Genomic DNA, 7995 nt, shown 5'->3' with positions numbered 1-7995 from the left:
GTTTGATCACTGTGGATGGTAAGCAAGAGTGTGGTGCTGGTCTCCTTCCTATTGGAAAGATGTTGTGAAACTTGAAAGGGTTCAGAAAAGATTTACAAGGATGTTGCCAGGGTTGGAGGATCTGAGCTATAGGGAGAAGCTGAACATGCTGGGGTTGTTTTCCTTGGAGCATCGGAGGCTGAGGGGTGACCTTATAGAGGTTTACAAAATTATGAGGGGCATGTATAGGGTAAATAGGCAAAGTCTTTTCCCTGGGGTCAGGGAGTCCAGAACCAGAGGGCATAGGTTTAGGTGAGAGGGGAAAAGCATAAAAGAGACCTAATGGGCATCTTTTTCACACAGAGGGTGGTACGTGTATGGACTGAGTTGCCAGAGGAAGTGGTGAAGGCTGGTACAGTTGCAACATTTAAGAGGCATTTGGATGGGTATATGAATAGGAAGGGTTTGGAGGGATATGGGCCGGGTGCTGGCAGGTGGGACTAGATTGGGTTGGGATATCTGGTCAGCATGGATGGGTTGGACCAAAGGGTCTGTTTCCATGCTGTACATCTCTATGACTCTATGGGTGACATGAGCAAGTACTCCCCGCATACACTCTCAATGCAGACAAAATGTCGCTGGAATTGGGACATATAAAATAATCAGAGAGTTAGACAGGGTGATTTGGAGGGCTCGGTGTTGGACTGAGGTGTACAAAGTTAAAAATCACACAAAACCAGGTTATAGTCCAACAGATTTATTTGGAAGCACAAGCTTTCGGAGTGCTGCTCCTTCATCAGATAGTTGTGCAACTACCTGATGAAGGAGCAACGCTCCCAAAGCTAGTGCTTCCAATTAAACCTGTTGGACTATAACCTGGTGTTGTGTGATTTTTAACAGGTATGGTGGACAGTGAAAGCCTTCTTCCTTGGATGGTGATGGCTAGCATGAGGGGGCATAGCTTTAAATTGAGGGGTGATAGATATAGGACAGATGTCAGAGGTAGTTTCTTTACTCAGAGTAGTATGGGCAATAAATGCACTGCCTGCAACAGAGTAGACTTGTCAACTTTAACGGCATTTAAATAGTCATTGGATAAACATATGGATGAAAATGGAATAGTGTAGGTTAGATGGGCTTCAGATTGGTTTCACAGGTCGGTGCAACATCGAAGGATGAAGGGTCTGTACTGCGCTGTAATATTCTATGTTCTATGTTCTGTTTTCTTAATTGGGCCATTAATGAATGGTTTAATGGCTTGTGCTTGAACTGCCAACCTTTCCTTCTCTGGAAAAATGGCATTGTGGCAATAAAAGTATGTTGCTCTGGGTAAGATAAAAATATGTCCATCTGCAGGCAGACATTAGTGAATTAACCTTATTCAAACCTCCCCAACAGAAAAGGCAACAGGGAGGGTGATATAACAAAATACAAACAGATCTTACAATTCACTACAAGCCTTCCTGCAATCATTTTAATCCTTCTCATTTCTAATCCATCCCCATAAGGGCTAGTAAATGCCGTCTCCCTCTTTTCCCTTTTACATAATCTCCTCCAATCCCTCCAGTGACCCCACAATTTTTCTCAAGAAACAATGATTTTCCCTAAGGACAGTTTTCAAGTATTTACAAGGCCCCTACCCACACTGTGCTCACCTTTAACTTGCTAACAAGTATCTAACAATCCCCAACCTTTCAATATATTCTCTCAATGATCACAAAACTTTCCAGATTCTTGGTTGTGCCTGGGGCCCTTTTCTGGATAACATCTCTATCAGTCCAACCTGCCAATCACACTTGCACTGGGCAGGAAATCAGTTTTAAAATAAATGAACATGCCATTGAGATCATTCACCTATTCTGGGTTTTGCAACCATAATTCCTTCATCCAGCTCCGCAGACCTACCCCGTATTAGTGAAAATAAGTCATTATTAAATTAAAAAGTGTTTTCCTCTGAAATGTTGACCTTATCAGAAATCCATTAATATCCTGAGAGGATGCTTATAAATAATTCATCTGGATAAGCTTTCCTCCTTACCTTCATTAAATAATCAACAATTATTCATATTAATGTCTTGGTTAAGAGTCTGCATATCTACTCTTGTCTCATTAAAAATATTTTAAACTTAACATCACAAATTTATATTTATCCCACTGAATCCAAGTTTATTTGCTAGTGTCTTGGAACATATTTCAGAAATTCCTGAGGTGTTACCTTTTCTTTCAATAGAGCAAAATTGACTATTCATTAAACTAGACAACTGCAAATAATCAGTACACAGGCTGAACTCAAATGTGAATCCAAAGCTGCTCTTTGGATTTAGCTATTTTGGTTGATGGCAAGGCATACATTTTTTTGTAGATTCCCTACAGTGTGGAAACAGGCCCTTTGGCCCAACCAGTCCACACCGACCCTCTCGAAGAGTAACCCACCAGACCCATTCCCCTCTGACTAATGCACCTACCCTATGGGCAATTTAACATGGCCAATTCACCTGACCTGCACATCTTTGGACTGTGGGAGGAAACTGGATTACCCGGAGGAAACCTATGCAGACACGAGGAGAATGTGCAAACTCCACACAGACAGTCACCCGAGGGTGGAATCGAATCTGGGACCCTGGTGCTGTGAGGCAGCAGTGCTAACCACTGAGCCACTGTGCCACGCCATTACTTATAGTCAGGGAGAAGAAAGAATCAGAAAGTTGTTTAATGGAGAAAGACTGCAAATGTCAGTACTGCAGAAACCTGAGTGCATTGGTATATGACTCACACAATGTCAGTTTGCAGATCCAACATGTAATTAGGAAAACATTTGGAATGTTGGCATTTCATGCAAGGAGGCTACAGTGTAATATGTGGAATCTCCAGCTACAACTGCACAGGGTTCCATGAGATTGCACCTAAGTGTAGAGTTTTAGTCTCCTAACTTAAGAAGGGGTATTTAATCATAGGAAACAGCTCAGAAAATGTTCACTCAACTGATTTCTGTGTTGAAAGGGTCGTCTCATGAGAAAAGATTATACCTGCTTTCTGTGGAGTTGAGAATGCTGAGAGGTGATATTGCTAAAATATATATTTTGAGGGGCCGTTCCAGAGTACTTGCTGAGAAAATGTTTCCTCTTGTGAGTGGAAGCTGGAAACAGGAAGTAACATTTAAAAAGAAGGGGATCTTTTACTTAAGATTCAGGCGAGAAGGAATTTATTCACTAAGAATTTTCTTCCACAGAGAGCAGTGGAAAGTGGATTTTTGAATATATTTAAGGCTTGGGTTTGCAGCTATTTGATTTACAAGAGACTCACAGGTGACAGGGTAGAGGCTGCAGAATGAAGCTGAGGCCGTAATCATATTCCTTAACAATATGAATAGTACAGCAGATTGAGAAACTGAATTGCCTGGTCTTTCTTATGATCTTATGAAACTGTGTTCCACAGCAGCAAGTCATTATTTGCATAACCATGGGCTCAGTAGTAACACTCCTGCATTATGAGGATATTGTTTAATTCCTGCTCCAAAAACTTGCGCACACATTTAGATGACACCTCGGTTTACCAGTGAAGGAATGCTGCATTACTAGTTGTTTAATTTGGATGATGTGGTAAGGCAAGGCCATGTTGACCCTTTCAGGCTGATATAAAAGATGACATGGCACTCTTGAAGGAAATGCAGATGTCCTATCTAGTATTGGATGCTCTGTACAAATATATACCTGGCTATTCATTTAATTTTCCAGTTGTGAGACTTTACAGTGTGTACTTTGGCTGCAGTGTTAAATTACTGTACTGCAGTTATTCAATTTCTAAAGGAAATCTTTGGCTGCAGAATGTTTGGGACATCCTGAATTAAATAATTCAAGTCCTTTAGAGTCATAGAGTCAGAGAGCTCTACAGCACGGAAACAGACCCTTCAGTCCAATTCGTCCATGCCGTCCAGATATCTTAAATTAATCTAGTCCTCTCCCTATAGCTCAAACCCTCCAACCCTGACAACATTCTTGTAAATCTTTTCTGAACCCTGTCAGGTTTAACAACATCTTTCCTATAACAGGGAGACCAGAAGTGAACACAATTTTCCAAAAGTGGCCTTACCAGTGTCCTGTACAGCCTCAACTTGACCTCCCAACTCCTATACTCAATACACTGACCAATAAAGACAGGCATACCAAATATCTTCTCCACTATCCTGTCTACCTGTGACACCACTTTCAAGGAACTATGAACCTGCACACCAAGGCACCCCAGTACCTTACCATGAAGTGTAAAAGTCCTGTCCTGATTTGTCTTTCCAAAATACAGCACCTCACATTTATCTAAATTAAACTCCATGTGTCACTCCTTGGCCCATTGGGCCATGTGATCAAGGTCCCATTGTACTCTGAGGTAATCTTTGTCATTGTCAATTTTGTTGTCATCTGTGAACTTACCAACCATACTTCCTATGTTCACATCCATTTAAACGACGAAAAGCAGTGGACCCAGCACCGATCCTTGTGGCATATTGCTGATCATAGGCCACCAGTATGAAAAGCATCTTTCCACCACCATCCTCTGTCTTCTACCTTCGAGCCAGTTCTGGATCCAAATGGCTAGTTCACTCTGAATTCCATGTGATCTAACCTTGCTAACCAGCCTACCATGATTCTTCTGATTTATTGGAGAATCTTTTGTACTTTGAGGTATCCTAAATTTATTTCCCATCAAACATTATATTTGTGTTATATTTTCATGGGTCATGGGCGTCATTGGCTAGGCCAGTATTATTTGATTGCCGGTCACCAGTTGATTTTGAGAAGGTGGTGATGAGCTGTCTTCTTGAATCACTGTAGTCCAGAAAAATTGATGGAGGCAACCCCATGAAGATTGGTAGGGGAGTTCTGCCAAAGTCCTGGTCAACATTTTTCAATCCTATTACTTAAAATACTTTATCTTGCCATCACCTCTTATCTGTTTGTGAGCATTTACAGTGCCGTGCACAAATTGACAGTGTTTCTTACGTCACGAGTGAAAAATTCTTCATTTGTTGCAAAGTTCATTGTGATCTGTTGTGATTATAAATGAAAGTCTTTCTTTTATATTTTTAAATGTCAGTTTCCATGTAAAAGTTAAGGTAAAGTCACTGCAGTCCTACTGAACCACAGGGCTGCTCATTTATTAGAGAAAACTGGGGGTCACCATGCCTTAGGTAAGAAAGCATAGTGACCGAAGGCAGTGCTAGAATTGAATCCACACTGTTGGTATCACTCTACATTACAAAAGAGCCACCCAGCCAACTGAGCCAACCAACATTATGTAAGCCCCCATCTGAGCTATTCTTTAGTACCTCCTGGAAAAGCAATATTGCAGCTAATAACATTTAACAATATTTAATTGCTGACGTTTTCCTGGAGAGTATGTCCATCGGTTAGCACTGCTTTGAAGGCATTGGGCCCCAGTCTATCATGAATACCCTAATGAATTTGAAATCAATCTTCAACAGGAAGCATGAAAGGTCACTGGATCTGAAATGTTAGCACCTGATTTCCCTCCACAGATGCGACCAGATCTGCTGAATTTTTCCAGCAATTTCTGTTTTTGTTACTATTAAAGAGGTTTGTCATTTTAGGATTGTCAGATTTCAAATTAACCAGCAGCTCATTTGCTTTGTCTCATATCTTTATTTCTTCACCCCACATTCAGGCATTCTTCACCCCACATTTCTCTGTCGCCATTCACGCCTCATTTGGACATTTTATTGTCCTTGTAGACAATCCATTGTAACAATTGTTACTCCTTTTGGCTTTTGTACAATGAAAATGCTTGCCACTTAATTTCCTTGCACTCCACTGCATTATAGACCTTCCTTTTAATTATTCCATGCCCTTGCTCCCAAATAACTCAAAACCTATTGCATTTCTAATTTTTATCAGTTCTGATGAAGATCACCACAAACTCAGATGCAAATGCATTCTCTCTAGAGTATTTCAACCATTTTCTGTTTTTACTTCAGATTTCCTATGTCTGCAGTATTTTGTTTTTGTTTCAATCTCTCATGTAAGTGTCATGACAGCAGAATTCCTAATTTGGTTTTGTAGATTAGCAATATTGTGAACACCAAAAAAGGCAATCATCCCATTTGTTACAAGTGAAACATATTTCTTGCCCCAGCTAAGTAGCTGTATTAAGCTAGTAAAGTGCACTTTTTAAAAAGAAACTGTTGCCCGCATTAATTCACAGTAATAAATCAACCTCTTGAAACAAATTAATCGCTAGTTACTAATAGATCTTATATTTGCTGGAGGTGATTTCATAAGTAAACACTTAGTCTTTAATGTTAGAAGCTACATTGCTTACACTGTCATTGTATCACCAACAGAGTAAACAGAAACATTTCCATTAAAAAAAACTGTAAGAAATGTTTGTTGAACTAGTGAAAGGAAGAGGTAGGCATTCAAGTGTATACAGATAAAATTCCCTTCATTATCCCATATCCTGTTCCCAGACAATTTTTACAGAAAGTTATTAGTAACAGCACAGTAATGAGTGAAACATGTGGAAAAACAAGAATATTTTCCCATGTACAACTATACCAAATTAACCTCCATTTTGGAGATAGGTGAACACCATCTTTATTTTCATTCATCTCCCTACCCCCAAGACATCCCACAAAATGTGACCAAGGGATAGGATTTATGCAATAATTAGAGAAGAGCCTGATTCAGGAGATCAGTGCGATGAATCAGCTTTAGTAAAGATGAGGGATAAAAAGGAAACTAAGTCAATAGTAGGAGTGGCCTGCACTTCCCTAACACTATGTACAAAATGTAGGAAAAAAGTATGCAAGAAGAAATATTAAATCAAAACAGAAATTTCTGGGAAAACCCAGCAGGTCTGGCAGCAATTGTGGAGAGAAAGCAGAGTTAATGTTTGGGTCTAGTGGCCCTTCTTTAGAAATAAGGAATGCTTGCATCAAAGAGACAGTAATAATCATGGTGAAATAACTGCGCAGAGGCCAGTAACCCATCACTCAAGTCACGCTTTATTCACTTGCCCACAGTACACTGACTGTAGCCAGCCAGCCAGAGTCAGTCCTCTGAACTGAAGAGATTCTGCATCTCCTGGTTATATATACATACATATTTATATATACCACCTAACAGCTGTAGTGCTAATTTTTCCCCAGTACGCAAGTTGTATTTGTGCAGGTGTAGGACACGGTGATGAACAACGAATGCATAAATCTTTATTTATATTCCACCATCAGAAGAAAGGAAACACCCGACTGGCCAATGACAAGCAGTGCCCTTCACAAAAAAGGGCAATGTCTAAATATCTCCTGGTTATATTTTTATTTTTCAAAATAAGTTCAGTCTCTGCAGAGACTGTCAAAAATTACCATTGATGACTATATTTCAAGTCATCAAAGTGGGATATTGGAAAAAGTTTTCAATAAGCAATAATCGCGCCTTGGCTAAACCTCATCAGCTACGCTACTGCCACTGTGCAAAGCTCTGTCTCCTGGTTATATTGGTCAGCCAGGGCTTTTCCGATTGGGCCAGGCTAACAAACCCAATCAAGGACATCTTAGTCAACGACATCATGACACATGGTTACTTTAATCTACATATAAAATGGAAAACTGAGCATGACATTAGTAGCCTGAATGACAACTTAGTCATAGAGTTATACAGCACAGAAACAGGTCCTTTGGCTCAACTCATCCAGGCTGACCAGGTTTCCTAAACTGAACTAACAACATTTGCCGTGCTTGGCCCATATCGCTCTAAAATATTTCCTATCCATGCACCTGTCCAAATGTCTTTTAAATATTGCAATTGTACCCAACTCTACCACTTCCTCTGGCAGCTCCTTTCATATATGCACCATCCTATGAGTGAAGAAGCTTTGCCCTCTCATCTTAAACCTATGCCCTCTAGTTTTGGACTCCCTTGCCCTGCGGAAATAACCTTGGCTATTCACCTTATCTATGACCCTTATGATTTTCTAAACTTTTATAACATCACCCCTCAGCCTCATGTG

The 7995-nt window shown here is 40.2% G+C and overlaps 1 non-coding gene across 1 annotated transcript; it reads right to left on the bottom strand.

Annotated features, from left to right (window-relative positions):
• Positions 1-7325: 7325 nt before the first annotated feature.
• On the bottom strand, positions 7326-7466 carry LOC122548708. The gene has a single exon (XR_006311319.1). It is a non-coding gene; the product is annotated as a U4 spliceosomal RNA (small nuclear RNA).
• Positions 7467-7995: the final 529 nt, after the last annotated feature.

The sequence above is a fragment of the Chiloscyllium plagiosum genome, chromosome 3 (assembly GCF_004010195.1).
Source record: "Chiloscyllium plagiosum isolate BGI_BamShark_2017 chromosome 3, ASM401019v2, whole genome shotgun sequence".
NCBI lineage: Eukaryota > Metazoa > Chordata > Chondrichthyes > Orectolobiformes > Hemiscylliidae > Chiloscyllium > Chiloscyllium plagiosum.
This window is presented reverse-complemented; position numbering and strand designations above follow the sequence as displayed.